This window comes from Haemorhous mexicanus, chromosome 4 (genome assembly GCF_027477595.1).
Source record: "Haemorhous mexicanus isolate bHaeMex1 chromosome 4, bHaeMex1.pri, whole genome shotgun sequence".
NCBI lineage: Eukaryota > Metazoa > Chordata > Aves > Passeriformes > Fringillidae > Haemorhous > Haemorhous mexicanus.
The window spans coordinates 47,468,610-47,488,803 of NC_082344.1; the positions used below are offsets into that span (position 1 = coordinate 47,468,610).

The 20,194-nt window shown below is 41.2% G+C and overlaps 1 protein-coding gene across 3 annotated transcripts in view; it reads left to right on the plus strand.

Moving 5' to 3' along the window:
- The first annotated feature begins 3,930 nt into the window (after window positions 1–3,930).
- Window positions 3,931–20,194, plus strand: part of MTUS1 (microtubule associated scaffold protein 1) — a 118,613-nt gene continuing 102,349 nt past the window's right edge. Inside the window, exon 1 of one of the 3 annotated variants that reach the window (XM_059844715.1) lies at window positions 3,931–4,074. The gene's annotated coding sequence lies outside the window, so the exon portion shown is untranslated. Of the gene's footprint in view, window positions 4,075–4,235; window positions 4,397–20,194 lie in introns of those variants that run through there. The other 2 variants (XM_059844714.1, XM_059844713.1) reach the window with 2 other exon arrangements.

Here is a 20,194-nt window from a genome sequence, read left to right on the forward strand (position 1 = left end):
TGGTGATATACTTTTCTTAAACCAAAATTGGCACTGGCCAGCAGAAAGGTTTGTTTTGTATTAATGCAGTACTTTAAAGTACTATTTAAGTAGTCTGCATAAGCAAAGGGGAACAGTATGCATCACTTGCTAAAGAATTTGAATGCAGTTATCAACAGTCATTACTGGCCCTCTCTGCACCGCAACACAAAAACAAAACCAAAAACCCAATGGAAAAAAAAGCCCTAAAAAAATCCCAACAAAAAAACCAAACCAAACCAACCCAAAGTGACCATCACAACAGAGTGCTTTAACCTCCAGCCTGCAGGAATTTCATCTGACAGAAGTCAGCCTCCTGATGCCAGACAATCACTCATGAACACACTGCTGTGTAACATAAACAAATCCACAACATGGTGTTTTCCCAAATACAGCCAAAATAAGACTTATCACAGACTACAAATCCACCACAGCCAAGCTGTTTTGAGTGTTGAGAGCTGCAGCCCCCAAGTTCTGGCACCAGTTTGCTATCCAGGAGCCACAGCCCTGGGCCATGTGCCCCCATTCCCCACCACAGCAGAAGCAGCAATACCTTGGACCAGAATCTCCAATAAGTAGTGTGAGAAGCATTTGAGTTGTCAATTACTGACATTCCAACTACAGCTTTCTTGGCATCTAAAGCATTTAATTCTTGAGTTAGGCTTCAGTGGGGTCTGCGCCTAGATATTGGCATTTTTTAAAAACATGACAGGAGGAAGGAGTGGTTCTCTCAGCACCTAAACAGGCAGATGTAAGACCTGGAGGGTCATGAGGACAACAGTCCAATCTGACAAAGTCAGAAGTCCTATCTGATAATTCCCAGGAAATTCTCTTCATCACCACGCCAGAGGCTAACTGGGAGGAATGTCTTTCATTGTGCCTGCTGAAAGTCTGTTATTCTGAACCAACTAATTCACATTCACTGGACCAGGGAAGCAAGGCATCACTTTGCAATGCAACAATTAAGGTCCCTAGCTGGGAGTAGGGAAATTTAAATTTCAATCCCTATTACAACACTGCTTTTCTAGGCAATTACCATATAATATTAAAGTACACAATCAACCATTAAGAGTCAGGAACAGAAACTGAGTTCCCTAATAACCTATTCAAAACCAGCCATTACCCTGGATACCAGCAGGACACAAACTGGGCCATCCTGTGCTGCTGCATTTTTACTGTTATTGATACTCAAGTTACCTGGTACTATTTCAAATTATTTATACCTGCTGCAATCATATCTATTATTAAAGACAGACATACATTCATCCTGGAGTATGAATGCATCCGAAAGTATCTTTCAGAGCCATTTGTGGAGCCTGCTCCTGACTACTTCTACTTACAAGAAACAGGGAAATAATATAAAAAAGACGTGTTACTTCATTTATTCCCTTCCCCATCTATTGTGATATTCACTTCTTACTTTGGCGTCTCAAATTCTTTCCCATGCTTTATTCTACTTTGGGCACCAGACTATTTTCGACCTCATCATCCTTTTTCTTTCATTTATCTTCCTTATTTAAGTGATTTTATCTTCGCTCTTTTTTTCCTCATTTCCTTCCCTTCAATTTCAATGTCCAGTGACATTATCCTGCAGTATTCCTCCTACATTTATAAAACTCAAAAATGCATAGACCAGAAGAGGTAAGGAAGGAAAAAAAAAAAGCAGAGAAGCAAAAGTCATTATCTCATTATCTCTTTAAAAAAAAAAAAAATCTAAGTATCTGGTTTTCAATTGGGTTTTTCTCCTTGATTACTGCTGTATGAAAGGCCTAGACAAACAACAAAACCAGGAAAAATTAAAGAGCCATCAGAGTGGAATGGTTGCAGCAAACGCTGAATGAACTGTGATCTTTGGCAGGATAAAGATCAACACCAGCTTTCAGCTGTAGCGATCAGTCGATACTTTCCAGACCATCCCCACGGTGACAAAGACAGAGGCATTTTTAAGTTGTAATTGAGATTAGCCTTGATACATACAGTTGGAGCCATGCCTGTGAACTTTGCTAAAAGGCTGGCTATGTAAACTATCTATCACTCAGTTTCACATGAGCAGTAACCTAATGACACCACAAAAATCTCACTATGTCCCTTGCTCCACACGTTCAGCCACAGCAGCAGACTCAGGCCAGGGAGCTTCAGCTGGGCTACTGAAGTGTTTGCCTCCCAAGGTCTGGAGCACCATACAGACTATCCTGGGGTGCTCAAGTTTTGTACAATGCTCAGCATTGTAGCCCAAAAGCACTCATGGTTTGATCCAGCTTACTAGATTTGCAGTCACGTGCTAACTGAAAACCCATACATAATACTGACTCCAGCATGCTTTGGATGAAGCCCATAAAGACACACAAGATTGCTTTTCATGGATGGGAATAAAATATTTTGTTTGTTAGTACTAAGCCAACCACAATAAATAGTTCCCTTTCATGTGGTGATGAAACAAAGCAATCATGCTGTATTCCTTTTCTAATTATTAGGTTGAAAGAAACAGTGTCTTCCTGGCATGTTTAATTCTGAATCATATTCATCACATATATAAATAGCCAGCAACTGTATCCAGTAGAGGAGGGCAGAGAGGAAGGTCAGGGAACTAGATTGATGTCAAGAAAGCATTTCCTGTGGAGTCACCAAATCCGTCCTGGATACAGACTCCTACATTGGCACACAGAGAGCCTGAAGGCAGCTGTGCCCTCATGCATCAGACATGCCAGGTAAGTGTCTCCAACCTTGCTGGCATTTGGGAGCTTCTCTTCCCCCAAAATCACACAGGCATAATTAACTTCTTAGGGCTTTGCAATGATGAGTAAAAGATTTTTCCTCTCTGCCTTACGTTACGGGTAATGCCACCACAGTGAAGACACAACTTTAGTGCCGAATCCCCAGCAGCTACTCCACTGGGTCAGAGAGACTACCACAATATGAACCTTCTCCACTGAAATCCAAGTGGACACATCCTGGACGGAAGTGCTGGCTATACTACCACTGAAATCCAGGATGTTGAGCCCTAAGAAGTGGTAGCAAATAATACCGTGGACAGAATGCTAAAAAGAGTTATGGCAGAGTTTAAAGTTTTGGCCAGTCACTAAACCTACACACTTTCTATCTGGGTTGTGTTTTTAAACCACTCTGCATAAACACAAACTAGCCTAAGACTGTCATTGCACAGCTTAGGCCGTCAAGAAAATTATGCCTGAATCTCCTGAGACTTCTTGTTGTAACCTAGACATTGCCTTAGTGTTGCTACCCACTGTTTCACTAAGGTAGTTCTCAGCTAAATTCACAGAATCCTCGAGGTTAGAAGAGACCTTTAAGATCACCAAGTCCAACTGTCAAGCCAGCACTGCCATTGTAACCAGTAAACCCGATCACCAGGCACCGGATCCAGACGCCTCTTAGGCATCTCCAGGAGCGACGACTCCACCACCTCCCTGGGCATCGCAATAAGTTGCAGGAACTTCTCAGGAACAAACTTCTTTTCCACGCTGCCTCATTCGGGACGGCAGCAGTGGGCACGCGAGCGATCCGGCCGCCTCCCGCAGCAGCCCGGGGCGGCAGGGATGGCAGCGCGGCGCGGCGGGGGCAGGGCCCTGCCGAGGGAATGCGGCCCGGCCGGCCCAGGCGCTGCCCCGGGCGGGTGATTTAGCCGGGCTCTCCAGCACCGGGGCATCCCACGGCTTCTCACTCCGCACGCCGACCGTGAAGCCACACGCGGTTTAGGAACTGAAACGAGACCAGGCAGGTTTTGTCGCCGTCGGTTGTGAGTTTGAAGCAGCGCACTTTGCCCGACTGAAGCAAGGTCACTGCTTGCCCCGGCTCAGCCAGGGCCCACCATCCGCCGAGACCCGCGCCACCCCGGTCCCGCCGACAGCCCTCAGGTGGAGCGGCCGGCCCCCCCCGGTTGCGGCGGCCGGATCCTCCTCCATCCCAGGCGGTATTTTTAGCCGCTGACCCAGTTCCCCCGCTCGGCTACCTGCGCCTCTCTCACCGCCCGGCCGGGCCCCCCCGCCGACAAACGCACCGCCCAGGGCCGGCCCGGCCCCGCCACCCGGCCAGCGCCAGGTGAGGAGGTCTGCTGCGGGGCAGGTGCGCCCGGAACACGGCGGCGGCGCCTCGCTCGGGACGGCCCGGAGAGGGCGCGGGGCTGCTAAAGGAGCGCAGCCCGGGGCAGGACTGCCGCGAACGCCAAGCCGGCGGCGCTGGCGAGGAGCGGGCGGGCTGGTGCGAGCGCGGCGCTGTGGGGGCCTCCGCGGGGGCGGAGGGGGGGGCGGTGCCGGCGGCGAGAGCGGCCGCGGCGCAGTTTTCTGCAGCGGCGCCGATCTACAAGTGAGGGGTAGTGTGTGCGTGCCGCCGTAAGTGCTGACTTTGCTGTCTTTTACAAAGTGTGACTGCTCCCCTTTTTTCCCTCCCTTTTCTTTCTCTCCTCGCTCTCTCAGCGAGGGCTTCTCGGGGTGGCCGGATAACGGGGCACGGGAGCGGAGCGCGGCTGCCCGGGGGAAGCGGGTCACTACTGCCGCCGCTCCGTCCTGCTCCAGCTTACTTTCCTTCTGTGCTCTTGGACCATTGCTGCCCGCCGCGTTTCCGCGGCCCCGGCGAGGGGGGGCTGAGCCGCGGCCTCGGGGCGCAGCGCAGGTGCGGCTGCAGCGGGGCCCGGCCCGTGGGGCCTTTCCCCGGGACTGAGGGGTCACAGCTTCGGCGGGGCCAAGTTGTGTGTTTGGAGTTTTCGATACTGAGAGATACGGAAATTGTATATTGCTGTCGTAGCTCGTAGCTTTTTTTCCCCCCCCTATCTAGATGAATACTGACACCGTGTTTGATGTGTGTAAAATGTGCTACAGCTCGCTCTCGTGCACTCGGCGTGCTTTGGTCCTGCACTATCAGCACGAACACTCCTGAGATTTTTAAAGGAGTATTTTTAATGCTCGCTCCTCTGCTTGCTGCTATTTATACCATGCAAGGTTGGCAAGGAGAGGAGAGCTGGAGTTTGAAAAGGACATTGAGCTTTAACTTGATACCATTGTTCCAAGGCGAGAGAATGCAGATATTTAAAATAAAGCAAAAGAAAGAAATGCCCAGAAAACAACCCCGTGAAAATACCCTGCCTCTCTGTTTTTCTGCTGCATAATCCAAGCAGAGAACTGAGCATCCCCTTCTGGTTAGGGTATGTAGGTGATGTTCTGCCATGGGGTCTAAGCCTGTACTTTGGTTTTATTATTTGTTTGCTTTATGCTTGTGATGTGATGGACAGTCCAGCTGGTTAAACCCCACACCAGGAGATTATCTGAAAGATGAAGTCTCACACTGGCAGATGTAGGACTTTTACTTAGGTAAAAGAAATCATTACTGGTCACTGCCTATGCATTGTAAGGTTTTAGAGTAGCTGTAATGGAAAATATTGTTAACACTAAGTGTGACGAATTGGATGATACCTGCACTGTTGAATATATATTAATGGGTAATCAATTTCTTTCTTCTTTTTCTGAAAATTAATTCAGTACACAGTAACACCTCTCTCTGAAGTCAGGAGAGATAGAAGCTTTTCATATAGTGAAACTTTAATTTTGGGAATAGAAAAGCTTTAACCTTCATCGCTTATATCACTAAGACTTTCAGAGTGGATGGTGATAATCAGTATGATGGATCTCCCTTTCTGGATGGCTAAATAAGATTGGTATTAAAAACTGTTTATTCCTCGTGACATGCACCGTGCTCTGGTGGAACTGCAGAGCAGCATTGCAGCGGCTGGCTCACGTGACTGCACACCAGCCACTTAGTTCTCCTAGTGCTAATTATTGTGGGTGAGCAATGGATTGCATTTGACTCTGTTTTTATGGAGTAATTGTACGTGTGGTAACAAGGCTCTGCTAAAAATTCATATAGTCACTTCTAAAATATTGCAAAGCTTTGACTTCTGGCTGAGATCAGTCTGCTTCAGAGCTGGGGCTGAAACAGTGATCATAATCTGGTAAATCTGATGCTACAACTTTACCTAATATGATTTTCCATTCAGAGTAAGCATGAGTCTGTGTGTAAAGATTCCATAAGTTAAAAATATTTGAACAAATGTTAAATTTTTAGTAGCTAGCCCTGTAATTGGATTTCATGATATTTTTCAGCAGTTGTGATTCAGTAAATAGGAAGCCTTACTGCTGGATGCATAATTGTTCCTTATTCTCATGTGTTTTACTTACAGCTGAAATCAATATCTGAGAATTGACTAGCTGCAGAAGTGCAGTGTCAAGGCCTTGAAAAAGTCAAGATTTAACGGAGTAATGACACTCTAAATGCATTTGGAGCTTCTAACTTTTGCATTTTGTGGTTTCAAACTTTTGTCTGCAAACACATATGTTAGAAGTGGGTTTCGTTTTTAGGCAGAGCCAAGATTCTTGTACAAAAATGCAAAAATGTCAACTCTAATGAGGCTTTTTTTTTTTTAAATCTTGTAGGATTTACTATTGAGCTGAGATTCAACATGTCGGGTAGCTAATGGTCTCAACAATCTAGCAAAATAATTGCTAAGATTTGTAATAGGAACTGTGGAATGCAGATTAGCCAGCTGATAGTGTAGGACTGATTTTTTTTTTTATCTACAGAAATAAAGACACACTTATGTTTTTATATGTATATATGTGCCTTGTACATGTATAAATGTGTATGTTTTGCATAGAAATACAGCATATTACATATTCATATAACATGTGAAAGTGCGCCACTGCTGTAGTTTGATTGTTTGATGGTGAGAGATCAGATTATGTGGTCAGAAGTGCCACGTGTGGTATGTATGATTCAACAGAAGCTGCTAAAGTGATTGCCTCTCCTAAGTCCCTATCTCTGTTCAAGTAATTTTGTTCTATTCATTCAGTTTCATGAAGTATCCTGATTTAATGTTTCATTGGGAAAATCAAGCATTTTTGCTGCCTTTATCCCTTTAATTTAGAAGATTACCTGGTGAGTTTGTGAAATGCTCATTCTATGGAGTAGTTTGGAGTTAAAGCTGGAAAAGTTAATGCTCTTTAGTCTGCTTTACTTGATTGCAAGAATTAGTGTTCTTCAGTGTTTGTGCTGTGGAACTGGCTGTTGTACAGTTTGCTCTAGGCAAACATTAAAGTGAGAATGATAACAGCCTACTTCTTTCTAAGAGAGTGCTTGCACTGTGGAGTTTTTTGCTTTTCCTGATTTACGTATGAAGATGTTTTTAGACTCAGTTGTTGCTCTGATGGAGGCATGGGAAGAATTGTTTTCTGCTTTCCTATTTTCTCTGTTGTTGCGGAGATGATTGCACAGAGTATGCTATGCATAGGTATGCTTTATTTTCTGACAAAACAGTTAGTGCTAGTAGATAATTTTGTGTCCTCCAAGTAAAAAAACAATATTAATTATGAGTCATAGTTTTCTACATGAGTGGGCTTTTTCAGTGCCAAAAAGTTATGTCAGTGGGAAATTTCCTTTTTCCCATCCATTGCACCTAGATTGACTTCAGTTTTATTTCATGGACTTCTCCTTCCCTTGAATGAATTGCATTAATCCTTTTACGCTAAGTTAACTCAAGCTGCTTTAGTTACTGCTCTGTTTAGTTTTTGCATCAGGAAAAACTGAAGCTGGTCTTAGTGTATGACTTTGATGTGATCTGTGAATTGCCTGACTCCCCAGTGTCTGTTGTTATTCCTCTTGAGATGGTTCCCTTAATGTCTGTCACTTTGTTTGGATTTGCCATAGAATTTATTTGAGCCCTTCGAACTTGGCTAAGTTGCAGCTGTGCTCTCAGCAATCTTCAAATACTTAAACATTTCACAATTTTTTTCTTTTGCAATCTCAGATAACTATTTAAAAAAATTAAACTAGCTTATTTTTGCATTTAATATAAATGTGGATTTAAAGATTGCAGTATGGTAATTATGTAGGGAAATTAAACTAGTGCCTCAAGGCACTGGGAGTTGAGATATTGTAACCCCACAGTGGGTTTTGATGAACTAGTTCTAGTGCAGACCCCTGTGAGTGTGCATATGGAGGTTGTCTGTGTGCTCAGAGTGGCAGTGGGCATCAGCTGTAGGGGCAGAATCCCTGAGGTGGGGGTACAACAGTTGGAATGTGTGTGGTACAGCACTTAATTCTGGTGGCTAGTTTTCCTAGTGTCACTCATGTCTTTTACTCTGTACTCTCTATACTGTGTCTAGCAGGAAGAAAGAGGACAAGCTTTCTTCCGGAGTCAGTTTCCCTGCTGTGTTTGCTCCATTCATGTCAGTGAAGAAATGGACAAGCCTTCTTCAAGCAAAACCAGAGTATTGAAGCAGGAATTGTCATTACTATAAAAAATATGGTTTCAGATACATTATATGGGGTTTTTTTTGCCCTGATCTCCTGTCAATGTGTGAGGTCCATATAGTGTGTTCTGGGCTTATTAGTTCAGTTTGATAGCATTAGCTGGTGCAAGTGAGATCTGGATGGAGTGATTTGTGAAATGGTGCTCCTTTTTTCTTTCTGAGATCAGCTGTAAACCTATGAGACTGGCCAGAAAAGAAATTATTAACATCACTAGGCTCCTGAAAGAGTGTAATTGTACTCTTGGATGAGTGTGAGTAGTTGGTGCTGCAAGTGTTAGAGACTGTGTTTTGTCTCCATTCATCCCCTGTTGGAGTTGTAGCAGAGGCTGCTGCCTTGTCATGTCTCTAGTGTTGAATTGCAGCAGACTGAATAATCTTGATTGAAGAATTTAAAAAATAGGAGGATTTTGCTGCACCATCATTTCAGGGGGGTTTGGGACCTAAGTATCTGTATGCCATTAGGTAGTCTGAGGACACTGTGGTAAAGACAGTGGGCTGATGAATAAACTACTGTTAAGCAAGAAAGACCATTGACTTGTCCATTAGATATGGTTTGTGGGCCCATTCTCACAATTACCATGGATCTGCCTTTCCTGTTTTACTTCGTGCTTTAGCTGTATGGTTCTAGTGAGTCAAATATGATTACTCTTACCTGAGAATGCTAAAGGTAAGATTGTTGGATTGTTTCAAAACCATGGTGTGAGACCATTTTAAAATTGGAGGTATAAATGGAAGATGCTGCTGGCTTATGCACAGTGCACATCCTGTTAATACACAGTCTACAAGAATCATCAGTTCTTGGACAGAGTCTGAGTTGCTTGCTCTTAATATCTGATTCAAATGTTTTTGTGGCAGCGAATTTTTTTTTCCATTAATATTAGAGGTATTTGAAATACCTGTGATGTGACTTTAAAAGGGAAGTCAGGAAGTACTTTCATAATATTTTCCTCAGGTTTGTATTTTTCTTTAAAGAGTGTTTTAATTTACAGAATTACAGTTTGCCTGGGAAGTACCTTTTTCCATCCTTCAAACTGAAGTAGGACTACAACCTGTGCTAGATCAGGTCAGACATGGCAGGGTGCAGCTGAGTCTTGCAAATCTGTAGATGGAGGTGCTGTAACCTGTTTTGGGTAATCTAGCAAATAACTGCATTTAAGGAAAGAGAGAACTTGAACTAGGATGGTGGGTGAACCATTTACAGGATTATAGGCAAGTGTTGTTATAGAAATTAGTTGGCAGTTGTACCTGCTTTTGGTACTGAACTCTTTCAGATGAAACACTGAGACCTTCAAGGAAATTGATCTAAAGCGAGCTGTTGGTGGCCCTTGCCTCTGAATGATGCTGATCAGGTGATTCTGTCCGTGAGCAGGACCATAGCTCTTTATTGCAGCTGTGAGTTGCAAGAAGATGATAATTCTGCAGTTTTCTGAATGCTGCCTCTTGCTGTAAGAAATTCTCATATGCTCCCCTGTGAGCCTGTCATTTCATCCAGTTGTATGAAGTTTTGATGTGTCAGATGTCCTTGGCATTGCTTTTAGTTTGGGGGGGGGGGGGGGGGAAATCTCTAAAGTTTTCTGGGTGAAATTAGCATGGAATTTGACTATTTTTAGTGGTATATTGGTAAGTGGTGAATAATTGGACAACTGCTTAGTGGATAGAAGTAATATCTTGATAAAAAATTATTCTCTAGAAAAGTGGCATATAAACAGTGTGTTAAACTGGAAGTCTGTCTTAGCAAGCTTTATTTAAAAGTTTTGGATTTCTGGTAACGTGCTCTGCAGTGGTCAGTACAACTTTCACTCAGTGGAGCAAAAGCAACAATACACGGCTGTTGTTACTTTTAAACTGAGTATCCAGTTTTAGAGGCATATAAAGGGTTGTTTGATTGGAAATTGTCAAAATTGAATCTCTTTTTCACTCTGAGTTGCTTTGGTTCTTTTCTTCTCCTGCTTATTTTATTACTTTTGATGTCTTGAATTCTGTGTTATTTAATGTCACTTCTGTGGCTGTATTTCATTCGAGTAGTTCTTGTGTCTATCTTGGCCTTTAAGTTGCTCAGTTAAAGACAGCTTATGGCAAAGTCATTCACTATGAACATTTGGAGGTAACCTGGGTAGGTGTTCATTTTGGAAGATACTGATCGATACAGAAAACAAATATGCAGCATGCATCCCAATATTAGGATTATTTATATCAATATTAATTAATAATTTAATTTACAAAGCATAAAACTTTACTAGTGTCAGGATGCTGTCCTCTCGAATCTTTGTGATGTTCTTTTGGGAAAAAAAACCTGAAGAATAACTTGAAATTTGGTTTGAAAGGCTTTTAACACTCCTCTCTGCCACAGACAGTGCTTTTTGGACTGTCATGTCATCTGCAATGATGTCACTTGGAGATTACTCTTCTGGTTTTCTATTGGTGGAGTTTTATTTGTTGCAAAGCATGAACTTCCCTAACATCTTCATTACTAAGCTTTATTTAAACATCTGTTAAACCTTCTGCAGATTTGCATTGGTTTTGTTTGCACTTAAATTGTGCTCTCTGAGGTTAGCAAACTTAAACGTCACAGTTTTCAGAAAATAGAGTCCCATCATTAAATCACTGTATAACTTTCCCAGAAACTGGAGAACTGAATGTAATAAAAAGTGAACTGTTGCACCTTGATTTGCTACCCACATTTGTCTGAAACTAAACACATTAAAACTTAAATAAACCCAAAACCCACTAGAGTGATAAGATGGGTTGTTTGAAGAACTAATTCTTGCAGCAAGGTGTATGCAGTATTAGAGTTGTCACTTTGTGGAATGTATAAACTAGCTTCTGTTAGGGCTTGTCTATCTCTTAATTCCTGGGAATATACATTATGCTCGACATTTTTGGCTGAAAGAGTAGCTTGTTTAGCTCCTCTCTGAAATTGGCATTGAAACTGTCTTTTCATACTGTTTTTCAGCACAGGCATCTAGCCTGGCTCATTAGAAAATTTTCTGTGGAGATTGGACAACTCTACTTAGTGTGCTTGATAAAGCCTCCTCTGTTGTCTTTGATGCCATGTACAGGTTCTTGATGTAAGTGTCAGTGCAGTTTGCTACAGGTCATCCTGTCCTGCTTTTTTGTTGTTTAGGTGTGAGCTTTCTTCTGTAAAAGCATTGCTTGAAACTGGACGGTGCTTTGTCCATCATTGCATGTGGACTTTGTGATTTCCTCTAAGAGGATTGACATCTCTTAGTTTTGCAAGTGTGCTGGTGTTCAAACCATTACTGAATTATTGTATGTCTTTTTTTGACTCTCCACTTCTTTCTGGTTATTCATTTGAGGAGAAAAAAAAAAAGAAGAAAAGGAATGCTTGTATTGAGCTGTTCCTTTCCACCTTTTGGACATGAATTTTTCAGTTCTGCTGTGTACGTGATTATTTTTGACTCCTGGCTGAAGCTCTTAATGGTCATGTGGCTTCTTTGTTGACGCTGTCTAAGCATGTGAAGCACTGATGCTGCCTCCACTGTGTCTGTGTTGAGTTGCAGGACAGCTCACCTTTGATGCTGCTAGTTGATGGCTGTGTGATGCAGACCATTTCTGGATGTACTGGCCTAGCAGTTCCTGGCAGTGTAAGCAGGCTCTGTCTGTTGCAGTGCGTTCTCATCTGATGTGTGCACTGGTTATTGCTTTTCTCCCATCAGTCGTCAAGGATCTGAAAACCATTACTCCGTGGCTGACTGCTATCTAATCTTGGAAAGCCTATTGATTGCTGCTCCACTGTTGCAATCTTACCTAATTGCATGGCTTGTCTGCCAGTTTCACCTCTGCAAGATGCCCTCAGTGCTGACTTGACCATTTTATTACATTGTAGATATTTAGAAGGTGTCTACAAAAATTTGCAGAAATTTGGTGTTTCTTTATGTTAGTACTATCTGAACAACTCCCTGTTTCAGGTGTGCTCTCTACCAGATGCTTTTAAATGGGCAGCCTATATGGTGCTGTATCATATCAGTAACACTTCAGGTGTAAGTTTGCAGGAGCTGTAGTCTACTGCAGATTTCCACCAAAGAGAATGTTATTTTGTATGCTTTATTTGCTCCTCATGTAGTGTTACAAGCCAAACTTATGGAACTTTATTCTTGCTCCTTTATCTTTCAAGAAGTGTGGAATGAACATGAACTGTTTTTATTGTCTGTGAAATTTCATCCTTTTCAGGTCTCTGTTAGCAGCAGCTGCCATCAGCAGCCTGAAGGTGCTAGAATAAAATCTGTTGGTATGATTCGTAGTTCATATGTGTTATAACATACGACTTGATTTAATGAATTAGTTGCCAGAATTGTCTGAAAATTATTTTTGTATCACATAGTAGATTACTTACTTACTGTGTACTTTTTTTGATGCTTCTTTTGATTTTGTATGAGTAATTTTATTTGTTGCTGAGTTTCAGGTAATGAAATTTTTGTATCTACAGGTGGATTGCTGGAGTTATTCCTTTGCAAGCTTTCTGTAAATAAAAGGAATTCCTTGGATATTTTGCTCTGTTTGCATCCTTACTTGTGTCTCAGTATAGAAGCATCTCAGAACTACGGATGTTCCCTGTAGTGCATCTGTGTTTCCTCTGCTTTGTTTCATTGTCATAAACAATTCATAGGACCTGTTGAGGAATTGTTATAGTTGAGTGTTATGAAACTGAACTGTCTGGGTGTTGTCTCCTGACACATTATTATAATCAGCCAGAACCTTGATGCCAGGAGATAATGAAGGCTGGTTCTGCAATCGGCATAGGTTGGTGGCCTTGGGCAGTTGGATGCCTGTAGGTGTTTGCACTCTCAGTATCTGCCTGGAAGGACGGCAGAGGCTTGCCAAGCAGCTGGGAAGGTCACCTACTTTAGTATGCTTGAATCTGTAGTAACAGAATGAATGTTCTTGCTCTGCTCTTGTGTAACAAATAACTTCTTATTTGGATTTGTGCAGACCACTGCTTCACCTAAGGATTCTTTGTGCTCTGTAGATCCTTGATATCCTAATGGCAGATAATACAAACCTTGTGAGCTTGGCAGTTTTCTCAGGAGATTGGACATGCTTTTGGACATCCACTTCATTATGTATACTGCTTGTGGTAAAAGTTTGCTTCTACTTTATTGCACAAGCACACAGATCAAGATATCTGAGCAGTTTCTATATGTGGTTAGGACTCATCTTTACCTTTCTTTCCTTGCCCTGAACTTGTTTTTGTGTTTGGGTTTGTGTGCCAAGTATTTTGTGTAATAAAGTGTCCTACTGCTCAGCAAGTGGGCTCCAGAGTCAAATACCATAAAGTCAATCTTCTGTGTTATAGATTTCTCATAGATTTCATACTAGTTTTATTTAGTATAACTAGTATTTATTCAGGCTTCTCTGTTTTAATCAAGCTGCATCTCAACGCCAAGGAAGTTAGTAAGTCTGGCTCCAAATTTCAGCCAGCTTGAGCTGGTAGTTCATTTAATACCTTAATTGCAAGGTGATAATTGAATAGGAGTTGTCTTCAGTTTCCTAGCTGCAGAGGCTGTATCATTAGACCTTCTGAAGTCTTGCTGAAAGCTGCCTCTACTGAAAGACGTATTGCAGCTTTAGCTCTTACTTCAACAAGAAGAGTATTGAGCATGTTTTTTATTGTTGTTGTATTGGACCAGTGGCTTCTCTGGTTGCCCAGATGACTGTTGGCCAAGTGCTTTGAGCACGAGGTGGTGGTGCATGCCGTGTTAGTCGGGTCTCAATGTTTTTCAGCGTTCGGCTTTTTCCACCTGTCCCAGCCTAGTGGATATCAGGACTGTAATTCTTCCCCTTGGTTCCCAGCTATCTTTATTGCAGTAAGCTGAAATGCTGGCCTCACACAGGTCACAGAATTGTTGTGATGCTATGTAAGCCTTACTCTACAACAACATTTAGTCACAAACACACATTTGTAAAAAATGCTCTTTGCAGACAAAATAAGCGCTGTGGAGCCTTGGAAGAAACAACTGCAATGTACTCAAAAGTGAGAAGAGTGAAGGTAAGAAGCTGCAGTGGTTAGAACAGCTCTGGCAGCAGAACATTTGACACTTCAGTGGTGTAGCTTGGCATGTGGGCATGCCTCCAGCCTTTACTCTCCCAGGGGTTACCCTGTTGGTAAGGTGTCACCTAAATATAGTAAGCCTGTGTGGTGGGGGTGTTTTTTTTCCCCTGCAATGGGCTATTTTCAGTGTAAAATAAGCAGGAGAGCTTTGTGTTCTACAAGGTCACTCCATCACAAGCTTTCAGATGTTTCCAGTTGTTTAGCTTTCTTATTGAAGGCCATGTAGAAACTGTGTGGCAAACCTTGAAATCAATATTTCTGGTCTCTAATCTGAAATGGGGTGCATATCATTGATAAAAGATGTCTGGTTCTGTAGAGGTCATTCCATAGTATTTACATAAGTTATATTTAGTGCATGTTTTTCTCTGATTGGTGTCAGAATAAAGCTGCTGTTACAAACTGCTTACTTATTTATAAACACATAGAATGCAAGCTTCCTGTAGAGGGGTAGCTTAGAATTTTGTTCTTAAAAAAAATGTGGGGGAAGATATTACTAGGGAAAAAAAAAAAAATCAGTTGCAGTGTGTTCTTGATGGCTGGTTGGTGGTGGTTTTGTTTTGCCAACCAGTGGCTTCATGTAAAAGTATGTTTGTGGTTGTCAAAAGTGAATACAGTTAGATGCTACTGAGAATTAAGTTTCTCAATCTCCAGGACTAATCATGGTCTGCAGGTAGCAGAAGGTAGCTTACAACACACAAAGTGGTGGGCTGGCTCCTTCCCTGAACTTTCTGCAATGATCGTTTTACCCCCTGCCTCCTCACACCACCCCCCCCCCAGCCCCCCCCCAAAAAAAAACCAAAAAAAAAAAACAACCAACAGCAGAAAACCACAGAAAAAACCCTAAACCCAAAAAAATTTAGAAATGCACTATTCATGTACATCCTATCTCTATTTACTCATGAGTGAACACTTGGAACAGTGTACAAACGGGCAGGTCCTTGAATCTAACTGTTAATAGTCTTTCAGTGTATATGTTTTGTTTTCTCTTTTTGTTGTAGAGAAGTCTTAGATGGCAAATTCATCTTACATTGTGCCTCAAAGTAACATTGAATAACTGGATAACCATACAATATAAAACTATTCAGAGCAACTGTAGCAACCTTGTATTTCTTCATTCAGCAAAAAAGTAACATTTTTAAACACAGAAGATGAATCTGTAGTGTTGAAAAGGGAAAATGTCAAGTAACGTGCATCTGTCCACTCTTGAGAAGAAGTCTGTTGTTGAAGCGATTATGAGTGCTGTAGTATCTTTTCCATGCTCTTTAGCTCTTCCAGAAATCACTTTTAGAACGAGGCAAATGGCCTTTGTACTCAGTGATACTGCCTAGAGAAAAATTTAATCCCTCTGGACTAACGACAGCCTTTTTACAAACCAGTGACTTTGAGGTTAATGTTTAAATATTTAAATGGATTTGGCATGTTGCCATTTAAGTGGAACAGAATGTGCTTAACCTGAAACTCAAACAGTTCCCTGGGTAGCCAAAAAAATAAATAAATTACTCAATAGTGTAGTGATCTGGTAAATTGAAAGATTATAGTTTAACCCTAATCCTGGACAGGGTTATCCCAAAGGAGGAATATCTGTCTTATTTTTTCTATTTAGTTGAGGGCAATTTTTACAGACATTATTGGAACTTTTTACAGAAGTTCTTAGGCTAAGTGGTAGCACTCATCTGTGGATCAAAGTCCAGTATAAACAAGTTCTAGTGTAGTGATCTGATCTGCATGAAATAATTTTAAACTTGTTGAAAACCGGGTAACTTGCTGAATTTGGATGATTTTAAATTTAGATGATTTTCTTTTTCTTTGGGTAGGAACATAAGGGTTAAACAAAGGCTTGATGTGTGTAAAGCTTAGTTTGGGAGTCCTGATACTTACAACTTGAAATGGAAGAAGTTAAAGAAGAAAGGCAAGAGCAAGTGCACTTGACATTCTTCACATCTCTAGGGCCTTCTACCTTAATCCAGAGGGCTGAGTTACCAGTGCCTGGAAGAGAGGTGGGAGCTTTGGCCTTGAGACTGCATCTCTAATCCAGTCAGATTGTGACCTTAAGTTTACCAAGAACTTTGCTAAAAGTGTCCCACTCGGGAGTGTTTCCTGCCTCTTGTGCCAAATGATGCAAACCTGTTTTTTCTGCCAAGTATCTCAAGGATTTTCTCATTTTCTTCACATTCTGCACTGGTGACTGCATGCTGTCTGTAGTTGAGAGGATGAAGCAGGGTTCAAGGCATGCTGAGGTAAGCTGGGGGGGAGACAATTTTCTTTCCTCATTGTGCTTTCTTATGCAAATCTCATGTTCAAGTTAAACAAGTATGTGAATGTTTCATGTATAGATGTGAAACCTTGCACTTTAGAACTCTTAATAAAAATAATTATAAATCCCATAACTCGAAGCCTATGAAAGAAGTATTTGAGTTTGCAACAACTTCCCAGACAAACTAGTCTTTTTCCTAACTCTGATTGTGTGGTATTTGTACTACAGCACAGAATTGAAATTGTCGGGGCCAGTGTTAGGTATTTGCTTGAGCTCATGTTTGCATCCTAGAGAAAGGAATGCTACTGCAAATGGCCAGCACAGAATTTGTACATCACATACTATGATGTGATTTGTGTGAACCAAAAGGGGGGTCCCCTCATAAATGGTTAGGAAATCTGCACAGTACCAAAAAGGATATTCCACATGGGTGCTACAACTCTAAAACTGGTATGAACGACTTACTCTTCTACATCATCAATGTCAGTAGTTGGAGACAATTTTATCACAGTTTAATATTTGGTGATTTCCTTATAAATGAAAAAGAAATTTCTACCTAAATAACTGTTTCATGGGTCATTTCAGGAAGGGAGGACAGACAGACTGTTTTTCATAGACCAGCCCCTTCCTCCTGGTGGTTCAGAGGTAAAGGGAAGATCACGACAAAGAAAAGTTTACTTTGGTGTGCTTTATAGATGGGTATAAAAAAGCAATCTGTGTTTCATTCTAGAAATAACACATTAAGTACCTCAGCTAGACAACTTGCAGTAGGAGCTTTTAATATGAAATTTTCAAATCTTTTGAAGAAAAATGCTCTTTTTTATCCCTTGCGTGTTAAATGAGATGAAGGAGAACAATATGTTCAAACTGTCAGCTTAACTCTTAAAAGATTACAGTGATCTGTGCCTGGTGCTGCCATGTGTAGTCAGCTTGCAACCACAGCAATTTAGCATCCTTGGTCTAGGAAAACTTTTCATTAGGGAAAAGAATCTAGCAGTCAAAAGTGGTAGGCAAGAAATTAGAAAAACCTGTTCAGGAAAGCACGCAGATTGCAGATTTAATCAGTTTACAAAATACGAATGGATGGGTCAAAGAGAAGATAAATTTGGATCTGTTCTGAAGGGGAGAGGAGAAGGAGGGTAGATGGTTGGTGATCACTTTTTTTGCAGGGAGATATTTGCTCTGTATTTAAATAGAGTTGAAAGTATGTTAGTCTCCATGAGAGAGACTGTTATGGGCAAAATGGGCAGTAATGAAGTAGAAACATAAGTCCAGAGCTCAGTATTGACTAACCTTAAAGAACAGCTTTTAAGAAATCCTTAAAGTCATAATCAAGCTGTTACAAGTTCAACTAGGGACCAAGGAAAGTCAGGTAATGATGAGATGAAGCAGGCTTGGCACAGCAGGGGAGGAAGGGCCTGTGTGTGCAAGCTTCCGCTGGTGTTGCTTTTATTTTGGGGGTTGTGTTAGCACGTGGCTGTTAGATGGTGATGGTTAACATACCCTGCCTTGTCCTTTGTGCCGGCTGAGCAGCAGCAGGATTCACCACCCAGTGATTCTGAATGCAGAATGCTTGTGGTGCTGAGGGTGAGGTTCTTCAGCCTGAGTATCCTCCCAGTCAATAGCTACATACTTATTGCTTTGATTCCTTCTGATATCTGCATCTTTGGGTGTTGTTTTTGTTTTTCTCTCAGAGATCACAGAATCATGGAATGGCCTGGGTTGTAAGGGGCCTTAAAGGTCATCCAGTTCTAACCCCCCCTGGCATGAGCAGGGATATGTTCAATTAGATCAGGTTGCTCAAAGCCTCACATCAACCTGGCCTTAAACACTTCCAGGCATGAGGCATCCACAACATTTCTGTTCAACTTGTTCCAGTGCATCACCACCCTCACAGTAAATAATTTCTTCCTAATGTCTAATCTAAACCTACTGTCTTTCAGTTTGTAACCATTCCCCCTTGGCCTGTCACTGCATGCTCTTGTAAATTTCTGGTAGGCTCCCTTCAGGTAATGAAAGGCTGCAATTAGGTCATCCTGAAGTATCTTTTTCAGGCTGAATAATCCCAGTTCTCTCAGCCTTGATCATTATAGCCTGGAGAAAGTTATTTCTATTCTGCAGGTGGTCAACTCTACTTTTCTATTAAATTTCTGACATAGTGTTTTTCTGATGGTAAGTGCAATGAACTGGTAGTCAGTATTTGAGGCTGTGAGATGGGATCTCAATGACTAACTATGTAGTGCCAAACTCTTGGGTCTTCCAGTATCATATTCTTCCATTGGTAGCTCTATGGAGCTGTAGTATGCTGCGTGTTAGGTGGATTTTAAAGCCTGTTGCCATCCACTTAAGTTTTGCAAGGCAGAAAGAAACTTGGATTTGCCAATTTAGTTTGATACCTTGAAGAATTTAAATGCTAAAAAGCTCATTGTTATAGAGAGGTTGTCATCCAAGAACATGGGATAGCTGAAAGACTTGCTTCCCCTTCAAAGAGCAATCATTTTATTCATTTAGCCTCTATTGCTAAAAAGATGTCTTAGTAATGTAACAGTTGTCACCTGTTTCTTTAAAGGCAAAAGAGTGAGTTGATGCTCTATGCCCTCTTGCACAATGATGCATTGTCAGTTCTCACTTATAATTAAGATAACTGCATCATTTCTTGGAATACTTCTCTATTACCAACTGGATGCACATTATCCACTGGATACCTAAGATTCATAACTTTGTTTCTGAAATATTGGAGGTTGTTGCTTTAAAAAAAAAAAAGGCGTTTAATTTTGTGATCTTGTAAGAGATTTCAACTGGCTTTATTCCTTACATCTTGAAAACCTAGACATTGAACTGAATAAATTAAGTGAATGCAGAGAAAGTTCTAATTGAAAAAGATAAATTACTCTGAAATGTTTAACTCTTCAACTTTAAATCTGTGTACCAAAAGTAGTGGTTTGTCTGTGTTTAAAAGTGTCAGTGAGCACATACCACTCAAATGGTGTAATTTAAATTATGAATGTTACAGTGAAGTTTAATATAACTATGATAATTTCACATTTAAATTGACTTTGTTCAAATGTACCTGTTTTTATTACAACTCTTTTATACCCTGAGGAAAGAAATATTTTCAGAGAGTGAAAGTAACTTTTAACACTGTTTCACATAACTAATATATTCTAGTTTTCTTTTTTTTCTCTTCTCACTTTTCCTGCAATGCTGAATTAATTTAGAAGCCTAGAGTAAATAGGTTTAGCAGCAAGTTATACACTTCCAGATTAATTCTATGATGTGGTTAAAATAATTTAGTAAAGGAAAGTGTTTAGTTTTTTGGAAGCACCATTTTCACCTTTACTTGCCTGTAGAGACAGGAGTTAAGGGACTGCAGTTTATGCCACTTTAAAAAGGTGAGGGAGAACTGTTAGTTCAATAATGCAAAAGTGAATAATTGTTTGATGTGCTGCAATATGACTTTTCCAAACAACTGTTCTTTTCTCAGGCTGTCTGAAGGTAGGCTAAGATTACATTTATCCAAGCTGCTCTGCAGACTTT